Raw genomic sequence first — 19403 nt, forward strand, 5'->3', positions numbered from 1 at the left:
ATGTATTCCCTCCTCTGCCTCTCATACCAAAGGTACTGAGAATAATAAGAAAACGAGGAGTAAGAACGATACTCGTGGTTCCGGATGGGCCAAGAAGAGCTTGGTACCCAGAACTTCAAGAAATTATATCAGAGGTCCCATGGCCTCTACCGCTCAGACAGGATCTGCTACAGCAGGGGCCCTGTCTGTTCCAAGACTTACCGCGGCTGCGTTTGACGGCATGGCGGTTGAATTCCGGATCCTAAAGGAAAAGGGCATTCCGGAGGAAGTCATTCCTACGCTGATAAAAGCCAGGAAAGAAGTAACCGCAAACCATTATCACCGTATTTGGCGAAAATATGTTGCGTGGTGTGAGGCCAGGAAGGCCCCAACAGAGGAATTTCAGCTGGGTCATTTTCTGCACTTCCTACAGTCAGGAGTGACTATGGGCCTAAAATTGGGTTCCATTAAGGTCCAGATTTCGGCTCTGTCGATTTTCTCCCAGAAAGAACTGGCTTCACTGCCTGGAGTTCAGACATTTGTAAGGGAGTGCTACATATTCAGCCCCCTTTTGTGCCTCCTGTGGCACCTTGGGATCTCAACGTGGTGTTGAGTTTCCTAAAATCACATTGGTTTGAGCCACTTAAAACTGTGGATTTGAAATATCTCACGTGGAAAGTGCTCATGTTATTGGCCTTGGCTTCGGCCAGGCGTGTGTCAGAATGGGCGGCTTTGTCATGTAAAAGCCCTTATCTGATTTTCCATATGGATAGGGCAGAATTGAGGACTTTACCCAGTTTCTCCCTAAGGTGGTATCAGCTTTTCACTTGAACCAACCTATTGTAGTGCCTGCGGCTACTAGGGACTTGGAAGATTCCAAGTTACTGGACGTAGTCAGGGCCTTAAAAATTTATATTTCCAGGACGGCTGGAGTCAGGAAAACTGACTCGCTTTTTATCCTGTAGGCACCCAACAAAATAGGTGCTCCTGCTTCTAAGCAGACTATTGCTCGCTGAATTTGTAGCACAATTCAGCTGGAGCATTCTGCGGCTGGATTGCAGCATCCTAAATCAGTAAAAGCCCATTCCACGAGGAAAGTGGGCTCATCTTGGGCGGCTGCCCGAGGGGTCTCGGCTTTACAACTTTGCCGAGCAGCTACTTGGTCAGGGGCAAACACGTTTGCTAAATTCTACAAATTTGATACCCTGGCTGAGGAGGACCTTGAGTTCTCTCATTCGGTGCTGCAGAGTCATCCGCACTCTCCCGCCCGTTTGGGAGTTTTGGTATAATCCCCATGGTCCTTACGGAGTCCCCAGCATCCACTAGGACGTCAGAGAAAATAAGGTTTTACTCACCGGTAAATCTATTTCTCGTAGTCCGTAGTGGATGCTGGGCGCCCGTCCCAAGTGCGGACTGTCTGCAATACTTGTATATAGTTATTGTTACCTAAAAGGGTTATTGTTGAGCCATCTGTTGAGAGGCTCTGTTATGTTCATACTGTTAACTGGGTATCATATCACGAGTTATACGGTGTGATTGGTGTGGCTGGTATTAGAGATGAGCGGGTTCGGTTCCTCGGAATCCGAACCCGCCCGAACTTCAGGTTTTTTTACACGGGGCCGAGCGACTCGGATCTTCCCGCCTTGCTCGGTTAACCCGAGCGCGCCCGAACGTCATCATCCCGCTGTCGGATTCTCGCGAGGCTCGGATTCTATCGCGAGACTCGGATTCTATATAAGGAGCTGCGCGTCGCCGCCATTTTCACACGTGCATTGAGATTGATAGGGAGAGGACGTGGCTGGCGTCCTCTCCGTTTAGACTAGAGTACTAGAGAGAGACACAAATTTTGGGGAGCATATTATTAGGAGGAGTACTACTTGCTGCTGATAGTGTGACCAGTGACCACCAGTTTAATTAATCCGTTCTCTGCCTGAAAAAAAACGATACACAGTGTGACACAGTCACATACCATATCTGTGCTCAGCCCAGTGTGCTGCATCATATGTAATACTGTATATCATTATCTGACTGTGCTGAGTGCTCACTGCTCACACAGCTTAATTGTGGGGGAGACTGGGGAGCAGTTATAGCAGGAGTACATATTTTAAGTACAGTGCACACTTTTGCTGCCAGAGTGCCACTGCCAGTGTGACTGACCAGTGACCACTGACCACCAGTATTGTGATTGTCTGCTGACCACCAGTATAATTGTGATTGTCTGCCTGAAAAAGTTAAACACTCGTCGTGTGGTGTTTTTATAAACGCATTCTGCAGACAGTGTCCAGCAGGTCCGTCATTACATAATATATACCTGTCCGGCTGCAGTACTAGTGTGATATATATATATATTTTAATTTTATCTCATTATCATCCAGTCTATATTAGCAGCAGACACAGTACGGTAGTCCACGGCTGTAGCTACCTCTGTGTCGGCAGTCGCTCGTCCATCCATAATTGTATACCACCTACCCGTGGTTTTTTTTTCTTTCTATCTTCTTGATACTAGTAGCTTACTTTAGGAGTCTGCAGTGCTGACAGACAGTGTCCAGCATGTCCGTCATTACATAATATATACCTGTCCGGCTGCAGTACTAGTGTGATATATATATATATTTTAATTTTATCTCATTATCATCCAGTCTATATTAGCAGCAGACACAGTACGGTAGTCCACGGCTGTAGCTACCTCTGTGTCGGCAGTCGCTCGTCCATCTATAATTGTATACCACCTACCCGTGGTTTTTTTTTTCTATCTTCTTGATACTAGTAGCTTACTTTAGGAGTCTGCAGTGCTGACAGACAGTGTCCAGCAGGTCCGTCATTACATAATATATACCTGTCCGGCTGCAGTACTAGTGTGATATATATATATATTTTAATTTTATCTCATTATCATCCAGTCTATATTAGCAGCAGACACAGTACGGTAGTCCACGGCTGTAGCTACCTCTGTGTCGGCAGTCGCTCGTCCATCCATAATTGTATACCACCTACCCGTGGTTTTTTTTTTTCTATCTTCTTGATACTAGTAGCTTACTTTAGGAGTCTGCAGTGCTGAGTCTGACAGACAGTGTCCAGCAGGTCCGTCATTACATAATATATACCGGTCCGGCTGCAGTACTAGTGTGATATATATATATATATATATTTTAATTTTATCTCATTATCATCCAGTCTATATTAGCAGCAGACACAGTACGGTAGTCCACGGCTGTAGCTACTTCTGTGTCGGCAGTCGCTCGTCCATCCATAATTGTATACCACCTACCCGTGTTTTTTTTTTTTTTTCTATCTTCTTGATACTAGTAGCTTACTTTAGGAGTCTGCACTGCTGAGTCTGACAGACAGTGTCCAGCAGGTCCGTCATTACATAATATATACCTGTCCGGCTGCAGTACTAGTGTGATATATATATATATTTTAATTTTATCTCATTATCATCCAGTCTATATTAGCAGCAGACACAGTACGGTAGTCCATGGCTGTAGCTACCTCTGTGTCGGCAGTCGCTCGTCATCCATAAGTATACTAGTAGTGTGCATGTCCTGTTTATACAACATAAGGGTGGGTGGGAGGGCCCAAGGACAATTCCATCTTGCACCTCTTTTTTCTTTCATTTTTCTTTGCGTCATGTGCTGTTTGGGGAGTATTTTTTTGAAGGGCCATCCTGCGTGACACTGCAGTGCCACTCCTAGATGGGCCAGGTGTTTGTGTCGGCCACTAGGGTCGCTTATCTTACTCACACAGCTACCTCATTGCGCCTCTTTTTTTCTTTGCGTCATGTGCTGTTTGGGGAGTGTTTTTTGGAAGGGCCATCCTGCGTGACACTGCAGTGCCACTCCTAGATGGGCCAGGTGTTTGTGTCGGCCACTAGGGTCGCTTATCTTACTCACACAGCTACCTCATTGCGCCTCTTTTTTTCTTTGCATCATGTGCTGTTTGGGGAGTGTTTTTTGGAAGGGCCATCCTGCGTGACACTGCAGTGCCACTCCGAGATGGGCCAGGTGTTTGTGTCGGACACTAGGGTCGCTTAGCTTACTCACACAGCTACCTCATTGCGCCTCTTTTTTTCTTTGCGTCATGTGCTGTTTGGGGAGTGTTTTTTGGAAGGGCCATCCTGCGTGACACTGCAGTGCCACTCCTAGATGGGCCAGGTGTTTGTGTCGGCCACTAGGGTCGCTTAGCTTAGTCATCCAGCGACCTCGGTGCAAATTTTAGGACTAAAAATAATATTGTGAGGTGTGAGGTGTTCAGAATAGACTGAAAATGAGTGGAAATTATGGTTTTTGAGGTTAATAATACTTTGGGATCAAAATGACCCCCAAATTCTATGATTTAAGCTGTTTTTTAGTGTTTTTTGAAAAAAACACCCGAATCCAAAACACACCCGAATCCGACAAAAAAAATTCGGTGAGGTTTTGCCAAAACGCGGTCGAACCCAAAACACGGCCGCGGAACCGAACCCAAAACCAAAACACAAAACCCGAAAAATTTCAAGTGCACATCTCTAGCTGGTATGAGTCTTAGCCGGGATTCAAAATCCTTCCTTATTGTGTCAGCTCTTCCGGGCACAGTATCCTAACTGAGGTCTGGAGGAGGGTCATAGTGGGAGGAGCCAGTGCACACCAGATAGTACCTAATCTTTCTTTTAGAGTTCCCAGTCTCCTGCGGAGCCCATCTATTCCCCATGGTCCTTACGGAGTCCCCAGCATCCACTACGGACTACGAGAAATAGATTTACAGGTGAGTAAAATCTTATTTTTTCTTTGCGTCATGTGCTGTTTGGGGAGTATTTTTTGAAGGGCCATCCTGCGTGACACTGCAGTGCCACTCCTAGATGGGCCAGATGTTTGTGTCGGCCACTTGGGTCGCTTATCTTAGTCATACAGCTACCTCATTGCGCCTCTTTTTTTCTTTGCATCATGTGCTGTTTGGGGAGTATTTTTCTGAAGGGCCATCCTGCGTGACACTGCAGTGCCACTCCTAGATGGGCCAGGTGTTTGTGTCGGCCACTAGGGTCGCTTAGCTTAGTCACACAGCTACCTCATTGCGCCTCTTTTTTCTTTGCGTCATGTGCTGTTTGGGGAGTATTTTTTTGAAGGGCCATCCTGCGTGACACTGCAGTGCCACTCCTAGATGGGCCCGGTGTTTGTGTCGGCCACTAGGGTCGCTTAGCTTACTCACACGGCTACCTCATTGCGCCTCATTTTTTCTTTGCATTATGTGCTGTTTGGGGACAATTTTTTTGAAGGGCCATCCTGTCTGACACTGCAGTGCCACTCCTAAGTGGGCCAGGTGTTTGTGTCGGCCACTAGGGTCACTTAGCTTAGCCATCCAGCGACCTCGGCGCAAATTTTAGGATTCAAAATAATATTGTGAGATGTGAGGTGTTCAGAATAGACTGAAAATGAGTGGAAATTATGGTTATTCAGGTTAATAATACTATGGGATCAAAATGACCCCCAAATTCTATGATTTAAGCTGTTTTTTAGGGTTTTTTGAAAAAAACACCTGAATCCAAAACACACCCGAATCCGACAAAAAAATTTCTGTGAGGTTTTGCCAAAACGCGTCCGAACCCAAAACACGGCCGCGGAACCGAACCCAAAACCAAAACACGAAAAATTTCCGGTGCACATCACTACGTAATCTGGGTCACATCTCAGCTTTCGCGTGAGCATTTGGGCCTTTAAAGTGTTTACACAACTAGCAGTCAGAAAGCAACATTGCAGTGCTGATATGTATATAGATATATGACAAATTATGTCTGTTCCACAACAATGAATGGAGTCAGGATGCTACCCAAAAATAAGAATTTACTTACCGATAATTCTATTTCTCGTAGTCCGTAGTGGATGCTGGGAACTCCGTAAGGACCATGGGGAATAGCGGCTCCGCAGGAGACTGGGCACAAAAGTAAAGCTTTAGGACTACCTGGTGTGCACTGGCTCCTCCCCCTATGACCCTCCTCCAAGCCTCAGTTAGGATACTGTGACCGGACGAGCGTACACAATAAGGAAGGATTTATGAATCCCTGGTAAGACTCATACCAGCCACACCAATCACACCGTATAACTTGTGATCTGAACCCAGTTAACAGCATGATAACAGAGGAGCCTCTGGATAGATGGCTCACAACAACAATAACCCGATTTAGTTAACCATAACTATGTACAAGTATTGCAGACAATCCGCACTTGGGATGGGCGCCCAGCATCCACTACGGACTACGAGAAATAGAATTATCGGTAAGTAAATTCTTATTTTCTCTGACGTCCTAGTGGATGCTGGGAACTCCATAAGGACCATGGGGATTATACCAAAGCTCCCAAACGGGCGGGAGAGTGCGGATGACTCTGCAGCACCGAATGAGAGAACTCCAGGTCCTCCTCAGCCAGGGTATCAAATTTGTAGAATTTAGCAAACGTGTTTGCCCCTGACCAAATAGCTGCTCGGCAAAGTTGTAAAGCCGAGACCCCTCGGGCAGCCGCCCAAGATGAGCCCACCTTCCTTGTGGAATGGGCTTTTACAGATTTTGGCTGTGGCAGGCCTGCCACAGAATGTGCAAGCTGAATTGTATTACAAATCCAACGAGCAATAGTCTGCTTAGAAGCAGGAGCACCCAGCTTGTTGGGTGCATACAGGATAAACAGCGAGTCAGATTTTCTGACTCCAGCCGTCCTGGAAACATATATTTTCAGGGCCCTGACTATGTCCAACAACTTGGAGTCCTCCAAGTCACTAGTAGCCGCAGGTACCACAATAGGTTGGTCCAGATGAAACGCTGAAACCACCTTAGGAAGAAAATGAGGACGAGTCCTCAATTCCGCCCTGTCTGAATGAAAGATCAGATAAGGGCTTTTACAGGATAAAGCCGCCAATTCTGACACGCGCCTGGCCTAGGCCAGGGCCAACAGCATGACCACTTTCCATGTGAGATATTTTAACTCCACAGATTCAAGTGGTTCAAACCATTGTGACTTTAGGAACCCCAAAACTACATTGAGATCCCAAGGTGCCACTGGAGGCACAAAAGGAGACTGTATATGCAGTACCCCTTTTACAAACGTCTGAACTTCAGGAACTGAAGCTAGTTCTTTCTGGAAGAAAATTGACAGGGCCGAAATTTGAACCTTAATGGACCCCAATTTTAGGCCCATAGACACTCCTGTTTGCAGGAAATGCAGGAATCGACCTAGTTGAAATTCCTCCATCGGGGCCTTACTGGCCTCGCACCACGCAACATATTTTCGCCTAATGCGGTGATAATGCTTTGCGGTTACATCCTTCCTGGCTTTGATCAGGGTAGGGATGACTTCATCCGGAATGCCTTTTTCCTTCAGGATCCGGCGTTCAACTGCCCTGCCGTCAAACGCAGCCGCGGTAAGTCTTGGAATAGATAGGGTCCTTGATGGAGCAGGTCCCTTCTTAGAGGTAGAGGCCACGGGTCCTCCGTGAGCATCTCTTGAAGTTCCGGGTACCAAGTCCTTCTTGGCCAATCCGGAGCCACGAGTATAGTTCTTACTCCCCTCCGTCTTATAATTCTCAATACTTTTGGTAAGAGAGGAAGAGGAGGGAACCCATACACTGACTGGTACACCCACGGTGTTACCAGAGCGTCCACAGCTATTGCCTGAGGGTCCCTTGACCTGGCGTAATACCTGTCCAATTTTTTGTTTAGGCGGGACGCCATCATGTTCACCTTTGGTTTTTCCCAACGGTTTACAATCATGTGGAAGACTTCTGCTGAGGAAGTCTGTTTCCCAGTTGTCCACTCCCGGAATGAACACTGCTGACAATGCTATCACATGATTTTCCGCCAAGCGAAAAATCCTTGCAGCTTCTCTACGTGGGTGACTGCCGTGATGTTGTCCGACTGGATCAGCACCGGCTGACCTTGAAGCAGAGGTCTTGCTTGGCTTAGGGCATTGTAAATGGCCCTTAGCTCCAAGATATTTATGTGAAGTGATGTCTCCAGGCTTGACCACAAGCCCTGGAAATGTCTTCCCTGTGTGACTGCTCCCCAGCCTCGCAGGCTGGCATCCGTGGTTACCAGGACCCAGACCTGAATGCCGAATCTGCGCCCTCTAGAAGATGAGCACTCTGCAACCACCACAGGAGAGACACCCTTGTCTTTGGTGACAGGGTTATCCGCTGATGCATCTGAAGATGCGATCCGGACCATTTTTTCAGCAGGTCCCACTGGAAAGTTCTTGCGTGGAATCTGCCGAATGGAATTGCTTCGTAGGAAGCCACCATTTTTCCCAGGACCCTTGTGCACTGCTGCACTGACACTTGGCCTGGTTTTAGGAGGTTTCTGACTAGTTCGGATAACTCCCTGGCTTTCTCCTCCTGGAGACACACCTTTTTCTGGACTGTGTCCAGGATCATCCTTAGGAATAGAAGACGTGTCGTCGGGATCAGCTGCGATTTTGGAATATTAAGAATCCAACCGTGCTGCCGCAACACTACTTGAGATAGTGCTACCCCGACTACCAACCGTTCCCTGGATCTTGCCCTTATCCGGAGATCGTCCAAGTAAGGGATAATTAAAACTCCCTTCCTTCGAAGGAGTATCATCATTTCGGCCATTACTTTGGTAAAGACCCGGGGTGCCGTGGACAAACCAAACGGCAGCGTCTGAAACTGATAGTGACAGATCTGTACCACAAACCTGAGGTACCCTTGGTGAGAAGGGTAAATTGGGACATGGAGATAAGCATCCTTGATGTCCAGAGACACCATATAATCCCCTTCTTCCAGGTTTGCCATCACCGCTCTGAGTGACTCCATCTTGAATTTGAACCTTTGTATGTAAGTGTTCAAGGATTTCAGATTTAAATTAGGTCTCACCGAGCCGTCCGGCTTCGGTACCACAAACAGCGTGGAATAATACCCCTTTCCCTGTTGTAGAAGGGGTACCTTGATTATCACCTGCTGGGAGTACAGCTTGTGAATGGCTTCCCATACCGCCTCCCTGTCGGAGGGAGACGTCGGTAAAGCAGACTTTAGGAAAACGGCGAAGGGGAGACGTCTCGAATTCCAATTTGTACCCCTGAGATACCACCTGAAGGATCCAGGGGTCTCCTGTGAGTGAGCCCACTGCACGCTGACATTTTTGAGACGGGCCCCCACCGTGCCTGAGTCCGCCTGTAAAGCCCCAGCGTCATGCTGAGGACTTGGCAGAAACCGGGAGAGGGCTTCTGTTCCTGGGAACTGGCTGTTTGCTGCAGCCTTTTTCCTCTCCCTCTGCCACGGGGCAGAAATGAGGAGCCTTTTGCCCGCTTGCCCTTATGGGGCCCAAAGGACAGCGCCTGATAATACGGCGTCTTCTTATGTTGAGAGGCTACCTGGGGTAAAAATGTGGATTTTCCAGCCGTTGCCGTGGCCACCAGGTCTGTCAGACCTACCCCAAATAACTCCTCCCTTTTATAAGGCGATATTTCCATATGCCTTTGGAATCCGCATCACCTGACCACTGTCTTGTCCATAACCCTCTTCTGGTAGAAATGGACAGCGCACTTACTCTTGATGCCAGTCGGCAAATATCCCTCTGTGCATCACGCATATATAGAAATGCATCTTTTAAATGCTCTATAGTCAGTAATATACTGTCCCTATCTAGGGTATCAATATTGTCAGTCAGGGAATCCGACCAAGCCACCCCAGCACTGCACATCCAGGCTGAGGCGATTGCTGGTCGCAGTATCACACCCGTGTGAGTGTATATACATTTTAGGATATTTTACTGCTTTCTGTCAGCAGGTTCCTTAAGGGCGGCCGTATCCGGGGACGGTAGTGCCACCTGTTTAGACAAGCGTGTGAGCGCTTTATTCACCCTAGGGGGTGTTACCCAACGTGCCCTATCCTCTGGCGGGAAGGGGTATGATGCTAATAACTTTTTAGGAATTAACAGTTTTTATCGGGGGAAACCCACGCATCATCACACACTTCATTTAATTCCTCAGATGCAGGAAAAACTACAGGCAGTTTTTTCTCACCCAACATAATACCCTTTTTAGTGGTACTGGTATTATCAGAAATGTGTAAAAACATTTTCCATTGCCTCAATCATGTAACGTGTGGCCCTACTGGAAGTCACATTCGTCTCTTAATCGTCGACACTGGAGTCAGTATCCGTGTCGGCGTCTGTATCTGCCATCTGCGGTAACGGGTGTTTTAGAGCCCCTGATGGCTTTTGAGACACCTGGACAGGCACAGGCTGAGTCGCCGGCTGTCTTATGTCATCAATCTTTTGTAAAGAGCTGACTCACATAATTCCTTCCATAAGCTCATCCACTCCGATGTCGACTCCCTAGGGGGTGACATCTCTGTTACAGGCAATTGCTCCGCCTCCACCTAATTTTTCTCCTCATACATGTCGACACAACGTACCGACACACAGCACACACACAGGGAATGCTCTGATAGAGGACAGGACCCCACTAGCCCTTTGGGGAGACAGAGGGAGAGTATGCCAGCACACACCAGAGCGCTATATATATATATAGGGATAACCTTATATAAGTGTTTTTCCCCTTATAGCTGCTGTATTGTTATACTGCGCCTAATTTGTGCCCCCCTCTCTTTTTTAACCCCTTTCTGTAGTGTAGTAACTGCAGGGGAGAGCCAGGGAGCTTCCCTCCAACGGAGCTGTGAGAGAAAATGGCGCCAGTGTGCTGAGGAGATAGGCTCCGCCCCCTTCTCGGCGGCCTTTTCTCCCGTTTTTCTGTGGAATCTGGCAGGGGTTAAAATTCATCCATATAGCCCTGGGGGCTATATGTGATGTATTTTCGCCAGCCAAGGTGTTTTTATTGCTGCTCAGGGCGCCCCCCCCTAGCGCCCTGCACCCTCAGTGACCGAAGTGTGAAGTGTGCTGAGGAGCAATGGCGCACAGCTGCAGTGCTGTGCACTACCTTGGTGAAGACAGGATGTCTTCTGCCGCCGATTTTTCCGGACCTCTTCTTGCTTCTGGCTCTGTAAGGGGGCCAGCGGCGCGGCTCTGGGACCGAGCTCCGAGGCTGGGCCTGTGTTCGGTCCCTCTGGAGCTAATGGTGTCCAGTAGCCTAAGAAGCCCAATCCACTCTGCACGCAGGTGAGTTCGCTTCTTCTCCCCTTAGTCCCTCGATGCAGTGAGCCTGTTGCCAGCAGGTCTCACTGAAAATAAAAAACCTAAAACTAAACTTTCACTAAGAAGCTCAGGAGAGCCCCTAGTGTGCACCCTTCTCGGCCGGGCACAAAAATCTAACTGAGGCTTGGAGGAGGGTCATAGGGGGAGGAGCCAGTGCACACCAGGTAGTCCTAAAGCTTTACTTTTGTGCCCAGTCTCCTGCGGAGCCGCTATTCCCCATGGTCCTTACGGAGTTCCCAGCATCCACTAGGACGTCAGAGAAAGGTAAGTACAGCTTTCACTTCAGTGGGACTGCCTGTGCAATCTCTCCCTCTCAGCTGCTTACCCCTTAATCTTCATTGCACTGCTCAATGGCGTTTTACAGCTCTCTCTCTCTTTCTCTCTCTCAGATGTACCAACTGCCACCCATCAAAAAGCTCTTTTATTTTTTATTTTAAAACAACTTTGAAATATCAATGACCTCTATGCCCTTTTTCAAAATGGCCTGATTTGAGTAGGCTCTCACTGGTCACTAAATAGCTGTCATGATAATTGCTTTAAAGTAATGGTTTGTGAGAATAGCATATTATACTGTATGTGGGTGGGAGAGGTCTTTAAGTGATACCTCACAACTGCAGAGTATCACACTATGATAAATAACGTTTTAATTTGTTGGCTATACTTCCTTTATATGTTTCCAATATAGCAAATATAATCTTTGAAGGTCCCATTAAATGGAGAGTAACCTGACAGGTGTTATTTGCTATATTTTACTTGACTATTCCAGACTTAGCCATCCTGCAGTGAAAGTGCGGTAGATCCACGGAAGAACAGGATGCATAGGGTGGCATTTGTCCCATGGACAATTTAACTTTATAGCTCAGCTAACTGACCAAAAAACAGGCAGAGTATCCTGTCTGGCAGCCAAGGTTGTTACTAGGTATTGGTTGATGGCACTGGACACTTTCCATTCAGAGTATTTCTAGGTTGCCACATGCTGGTTAATGGTTTAAACTATCCACCAATCAGATAGTACAGGATGCCATTATGTGACCTGTACTCCATGCCAAGAGATAGCAAGGGACCACAGGCAGGGAAAATCATTTAACTGGATCATAGCTATGTGGTTGTATGTAACGCACGCAACTCCAATGATCTCGGACTCCAGTAAATCCTGCGGATGGGGTCTGAATTTGATACCAATAGAGATAACAGAAGGGAAAAAAGGTTCTTTATTATATGAGAAACACAGATATATTAGAGAAATTATGGGGGAGGGGGTTCTACTTAAATGTTTCCTAAAAGAAAGTCTAAATACAGTATGCCCCTGCAATGAAGTCATAAGCTACCAACATTAATGTCACACATACTGTACCCAGAGCCACTAGGCAACATCCCAAATTATTGCACTGGGAGAGCATATTTTAACATTTTAATAACATTGACTGGGAAACTCATAAAGAAGGGTAAGTGAGTATGAGAAAGAGAAATCAATTATTTATACCCGTCCTGAATGGGGAGTGTAACTACAGTAAAAGCTACATACAGATGGAGCCATCCTTAATCCCCTGCTGTATTGCAGTTTAGGACAATAGATGAAAGGTTTATGCTAATAAACCATGGTGCACCTAGGCGCAGCAGAGAAGCCAAGATGAGCGATGCCCAATCTATACCATAAAAACTAGATAAAATGTTATTACAAGAATATTGTTATACATTTATCCCTTAATATTTATAGTAGGCAAATATAAATAGAAAAACAAAACTATAAGGGTCAGAGGTCGGGATGTCATGGAAGCCGATAATGCCGTCTGGGAAATTTTCGCACCATATCGGTCATTACAAATGTGCGTCTATTTCCTGGAACTCGGCCAATATAATAGCATGCATCTTTTTCCCTGCTTCTGCGTATCAGATCTGACTTGGCATAGTACTTAGACTAGAAAACATCTGATATTTTCAGACCAACCAAAATGTATCTTAAATGTATGGGCGTCCTTTTCGGCACTACCGGAATGCATTTTTTAGTTTAGGAGGTCAAAAGTGTGAGAGAAAGTCATCCCGTGGCCCCCAAAAGTCACATGACGGGCAGCATGGATGGTGTAATGGTTAGCATTACTGTCTCACAGCGCTGAGGTCATGGGTTCGATTCCCACCATGGTCCTAACTGTGCGGAGTTTATATATTCTCCTGCGCTATCATGGGTTTCTCCCAGGTACTCCAATTTTCTCCCACAATCCAAAAATATACTGGTAGGTTAAATGGCTCCCAACATAATTAACCCTAGTGTAAATGTGTGTGTGTGTGTGTGTGTGTGTGTGTGTGTGTACATGTGGTAGGGGATATAGATTGTAAAATCCACTGGGGCAGGGACTGATGTGAATGGCAAAATATTCTCTGTAAAGCACTGTGGAATATGTGTGTGCTATATAAATTACTAGTAATAAATAATAAATAAATGAGCAAAGCATCTCACACTCTATATAACCCCCACACCCTCCATTTTGTCCTTTGAAAGGTTGAAGGTATTTTCGAGAGAAGCAGGTGGTTTAAGAGTAGCGAGGCAGCAGTGGTTGGCATTTTCTGAGTAGACATGGCATCCAGGCAAGTTGGTAGAGGGAGGAGGAGGAGGAGGAGGAGGAGGAGGAGGAGGAGGAGGCTATGTCCCAGCAGTAGCCTGTGTCTGTTTATTGTGGAACTGTGTAAAATTGTGACTGTATCATCATCCTAAATTATGTTACAGTTACATTTTCCGGGGGGGGTGTGTGTGTGTGTGTGTGTGTGTGTGTGTGTGTGTGTGTGTGTGTGTGTGTGTGTGTGTGTGTGTGTGTGTGGGGGGGGGAGAATAATGTGAAGATGACAAGTACAGTACATGGAGCATTTTTACAGATTAAAGTCTGTTTTTCTTTGTTTTTTCTTAAGTGTCAAAATGTATTGTACAGTGTTTATTTATTCAAACATGCTTGAAGAGTGTGTTTATAATTGATTTCCAACATTTTCATAACCAACTTGTCCGAAAATAACCCTCTAAATGCTTTGAGAATTTTAGCGCTGTTTTGTATCCAGCTTGCAACATCGGACTCCATTACATCGGGCGAGTTGTATACTTAACACGGACAAAACATTTGGATCCAACTTTTTATCGGGTGCTCTCATTTAGAGCAGAAAGTGGCCAAAAAATATGGTATTTGGCTGCTAATACATTAGCCAATTTTTGCAAATGCCGATGTTTGAAGCTATAGCCACAAAAATTGGACATTTTGCTGTTATTGGCTCCCAATACATCCCGGCCAGAGTCTCTTTAAAATATAGGTGATTGGCAAATTTCCAGCCCATACATCGGACGTTCAGCAAAATGAGATGGTATTGAGCATATAGAAAAGCATAAAGTTCCCCATCCAGAAAACAGTTTTAGAAAATGTATATTGTATAGAAAAATGAAAAATAAAACTAATATGCACTGAAAATCACTAAGATACATCTTATGTCAAATGCAGTATGGAAAATGAGGTTTTAATGCATAACAGGTCCCTTCATGAATCATTTTTATGTGTACAAGCTGACTTGGTTGTTATGATTCTTTTTAATATGAATTCTGCATGGAAAATAAAATCAAATCTCTTCTTTCTAGAGGAAAACAAATGCACATTATAAAATTCTGACAGATGAGTCAGCACTTGTTGCACCAGGTGATGCACGAGGCATGAGGTATAATTATATATAATCATAAGAGCATAGAGGGCAAACCTTGGAAGGGAAATGTGTTGATCAGCAAGAACTCAGCTAATTATGCTGTAGAGATGTCATATATTCTCATAGGACTTTCATAAACCAATTACAGCCTTATTAGGATGCAAATATTGTTTATTCTTCATCTTAAGTTTACTGTATGTTATTATTGAATATTTAATGGAACAGAAGATGTATCCATTAAGATGACATGCCCCAACTTGATATATTGATCAACCAGTTGTTTGAAATTATTCAAACTCCCAGTTACAAATCCAGCAGTGGATTTTATTGTGGCCAATTGCACCCAATACACAATGCTACCTTTCCATTCTTTCTGCTTATCATGTTATTAGAGTACCTTGGCTGAAATAAAATGATGTGATTCGCAGCGGAGGCTGCAGCACTAACCACATAGTGCAGGGGGGAACCACTTAGCACATATAAAAATATATGTTATGATGTATGTAATATATTTGCTGGCTTGTTCTCCCAGGGATTTGTGGCACTCTGTGTACCAGACGCCATGTGGCAACCAAGTCTCAGCACTAGGCTTCACACTCCTTCTAAACACGCCCCCAAATTCCCATTGGCGAGTTTTACTGGAGGCTGGGGGTGGGCATGGAAGGAGTGTGAAGCCTTATGCCGAGTACCAGTTGCTTCACGGTGCCTGATAGGCACAGCAGGTCCCCAGGTGAACAAGCCAGCACATATATTCCATACAGTACATCATAACATGCATGAGTATATATGTGCTAAGCAGTAATTAAAAATCACTCAGCACACTTAAATGGGAGATTATTGTATGCAGCAGAGGAGTAATGGGCTATGTTGCTGCATCTTCAGCTGAAAGGATATCAATACCTGATACTCTTACTATTGACATTAACATTTACTTATACCCTGTATCGCTAGACATGTGGGGTCAAACACAGTAATAAAACAATTCTGGCATGTATTATTTCCCTGATAAGTATCATTTTATTCACCACATATCACAGCAATACAAAATGATTTATTGGGGCATGCATTAATAATCTCTTGCAAGGACACAGGCTCCTATAAGATTCAATGCATGTGAAGAGTAGAAAATAAAGTGATTGCTACAGTATCACTTTACAGTAGTCTATGTTCGGTTCCAACTTCTCAATAAGCATGCATTATCATCTTTCTACGTAGGCCAAGTATTATTTACTGGAAAGAGATCCTTTGAATACTTAAAAAGTCACAAAAATGAGCTTATAGGCATTATCTATTGGTGAAAGTGGTGGAGGGGGAGCTCTGTAAGCTAAGCTTTTCAGAGCCTGGTATAGTATAACTTGCAATTTTGTTGTACCTCCAGAAACCTATGGGACGACTTTTGCAAGAAAAAAATAATAATACTGTACTAAAAGGACTACTAGGCTTAATACATATGCCCTGTGTGTTACCAGACAGACAAAGCAGTAATACAGCACTGCTTGCCCCAATACACTTTTTATTCTAACTTAAATATACAGTTTACGGGGGAGAATTAGTGACCCCCTACTTTTGTTTTACACAGGCCCAGAAGGAGGAGGAGAGTTTAGCATCAGACCATTGGGCCAGTTGAGGACCTTGCCTGAAGGGCGAACAGAGCAAAGAAATTGTATGTTGCTTTATGTCATTTAATTACCTTTTAAATATTACAACTATACATGAAAAAAATATTTGTAGAAAGTGAAATGCTTTGCCTCATGTTTATTTACTTGTTAATGCTAAGTGACTGATAACAATGTAGCATGTACAATTGTCTTGTGTGAGCAGTCCCTAGGAGACGGTGCTAAGAGCTGGTGTGTTCACACATATTTATGGGGGTAATTCTGAGTTGATTGTAGCAGCAACTTTGTTAGCAGTTGGGCAAAACCATGGAGGTCATTCCGAGTCGTTCGCTCGGAAAATTTCTTCGCATCGCAGCGTTTTTCCGCTTAGTGCGCATGCGCAATGTCCGCACTGCGACTGCGCCAAGTAAATTTGCTATGAAGGTAAGATTTTTACTCACGGCTTTTTCTTCGCTCAGTCGATCGTAGTGTGATTGACAGGAAATGGGTGTTTCTGGGCGGAAACAGGCCGTTTTATGGACGTGTGGGAAAAAACGCTACCGTTTCCGGAAAAAACGCAGGAGTGGCTGGAGAAACGGAGGAGTGGCTGGGCGAACGCTGGGTGTGTTTGTGACGTCAAACCAGGAACTACAAGCACTGAACTGATCGCAGATGCCGAGTAAGTCTGAAGCTACTCAGAAACTGCTACGAGGTGTGTAATCGCAATATTGCGAATACGTCGTTCGCAATTTTAAGATGCTAAGATTCACTCCCAGTAGGCGGCGGCTTAGCGTGAGCAACTCTGCTAAAATCGCCTTGCGAGCGAACAACTCGGAATGACCTCCCATGTGCACTGCAGGTGGAACAGATATAACATGTGCAGAGAGAGATTTGGGTGTGGTGTGTTCAAACTGAAATCTAAATTGCAGTGTAAAAATAAAGCAGCCAGTATTTACCCTGCACAGAAACAAAATAACCCACCCAAATCTAACTCTCTCTGCAAACGTTATGTCTGCCACACCTGCAGTGCACATGGTTTTGCCCAACTGCTAACAAAGTTGCTGCTGCGATCAACTCTGAATTACCCCCAATGTCTTTAGGGAACAATTTCCCCTATTTTGAGGTTAGTGCATTTTAGCTTTGCTGTATGAACCTCAAATTGATGCAACACTGGCACAGTGGTGCCCAATGAGCCCAGAATAACCAATACTTTGGGCAAAGCATGTCCATTATTGTGCAATGGGATCTATTCATGAAGCAGTGAAAAGAGTGGAGAAGTAAGCCAGTGGAGAAGTTGTCCATGGTAACCAATTAAAGTAACCATTAAAGCGCTACGGAATATGATCGCTATATGAGAAACTGTTAATAAATAAATATATAAGCAAAATTTATCAAGTGCACTCTTTAAACAGGAGAAGCGCCCTCTCTTCCAGCTGAAAATCAGTGCCTAAGCCAGTCAGTAGTGCACTACACTTTGGGCCTTATTCAGACTTGATCGCTGCTGTGAGTTTTCGCACAGCAGGCAGTCAGGTCATAACTGCGCATACGTATGCATCGCAACGCGTACACGCGTCGGCCAACAACAACGGGCATCACCGGTCAGTGACAGGATGGTGCAGACATTTCATTTGCATGGGTGTTTGCAAGGTGATTGACAGAAGGAAGCCATTTCTGGGTGGTAGCTGACCGTTTACTGGGAGTGTCTGGAAATACGCAGGCGTTCCCAGGCGTTATTAGGGAGGATGTCTGATGTCAAATCCGGCCACAATCAGCCTGCTGTAATCGCACTGTAGGAGTAAGTCCTGGGCTGTGCAGAGACTGCACACACTGAGTGAGGTGCGAACGGATTTGCAGCTGCCCGCATGCGATCGCACACTTGCATGGGTGAATTTCCACTCCCCCTTTGGGCGGCGACTATCTGATTACAGGTCAGCAACATTAGCAGCACAGCGATCAGGTCTGAATCATCCCCTTTGTTTTTTACAAGTTAATAACCACAGTACCTATTCGGTGCCAGTATCCAAAGCTCCTGGCAGTGTCATGGATGTGATGTAATGAGGCTGCGATGCTGCTGAACAAACTGCTGATCATTTAGAGAACAAGTTATCATTATAGCTAAGCTAGAACAGTGTATCTGTGGGTGAAAGAATGAACTTCTGGATTTTGACTCAGTGTATTTATGGATGGTAGCCATTTGTCAGCATGCCGCTGTGTAATTTCTTAAGATTGCTTCAGTTGGGCTACATAGCTCCTTTTGAAGCACTTGGCCGCACCAAGGACCGGATGTAATGACGCCCGAGTTCGGCGGCCATGCGGGATGCCATCCGAACCTGGATGTTTTTCAAAAAGGGACAATTAAATTACAAGGCAAAACCATGGCTTTTAAGTGACCTTTAAAAAAAAGTCAGAGTTCGGTGGCCCTAAGTGTCTTTTTAGTTGAAAATGTGCATCTTATTCACATAAATAAAACACATACTGTACAAGTGACAAAACTACATTACGAGCTTACACTGATCAATGCGGTAGATCTGTGTGAGTCTAAATCTGTGTAAAAAGGTTCTGATGCAGCGGCCATGGCTTTTCCTCATGCTGAGTTCTTTTGTGCTCCACCTGTGACTTTTATGTGTGTAAAAACAGTTCCTATGTGGTTTAAGTTGCAGTCTAACAACTCTAGAACACTATGAGTGTGATTTCGCTGCACTTGTGATGCAACTAAGATGCAGAATGTAAAGATATATATTGTACACTGCTCCTCTCGGACCATCTCACTCGTGACGGGTGTCTCGCACCCAGGTCCGGTGCTACCCGCTCAGCAAAGGGAGCAAAGCAGGTAGCCGCCAGGCAGGAGAGGCGCTCCCTGCTTTGCATCCATGCTGCACCAGTGCGCCGCCTGTCTCCTCTGCTGCTGCCGGCTGCTGGGCCTGTCACACTAACAGGTAGCATCGCTGGCAGCTTGGAGCCTCCTCCTCCCCCGTCCCCTGTAACAGCGGCTGTGTTCAGGCAAAAAGGGTGCGGGGCTACATTGC

The 19403-nt window shown here is 45.5% G+C and overlaps 1 protein-coding gene and 1 long non-coding RNA gene across 3 annotated transcripts in view; one reads left to right on the plus strand and one right to left on the minus strand.

The window, feature by feature from the left end:
• CNTNAP5 (contactin associated protein family member 5) overlaps positions 1-19403 on the minus strand; it is a 737066-nt gene that overhangs the window by 469432 nt on the left and 248231 nt on the right. The gene's annotated exons all lie outside the window — the stretch shown is intronic.
• Positions 1-19403, plus strand: part of LOC134945000 (uncharacterized) — a 65608-nt gene that overhangs the window by 25085 nt on the left and 21120 nt on the right. For both annotated transcript variants that reach the window (XR_010182012.1, XR_010182013.1), the window contains 2 exons: positions 14721-14797; positions 16362-16445. This is a non-coding gene — a long non-coding RNA (uncharacterized LOC134945000). The remainder of the gene's footprint in view (positions 1-14720; positions 14798-16361; positions 16446-19403) is intronic.

The sequence above is a fragment of the Pseudophryne corroboree genome, chromosome 7 (genome assembly GCF_028390025.1).
Source record: "Pseudophryne corroboree isolate aPseCor3 chromosome 7, aPseCor3.hap2, whole genome shotgun sequence".
Lineage (NCBI taxonomy): Eukaryota > Metazoa > Chordata > Amphibia > Anura > Myobatrachidae > Pseudophryne > Pseudophryne corroboree.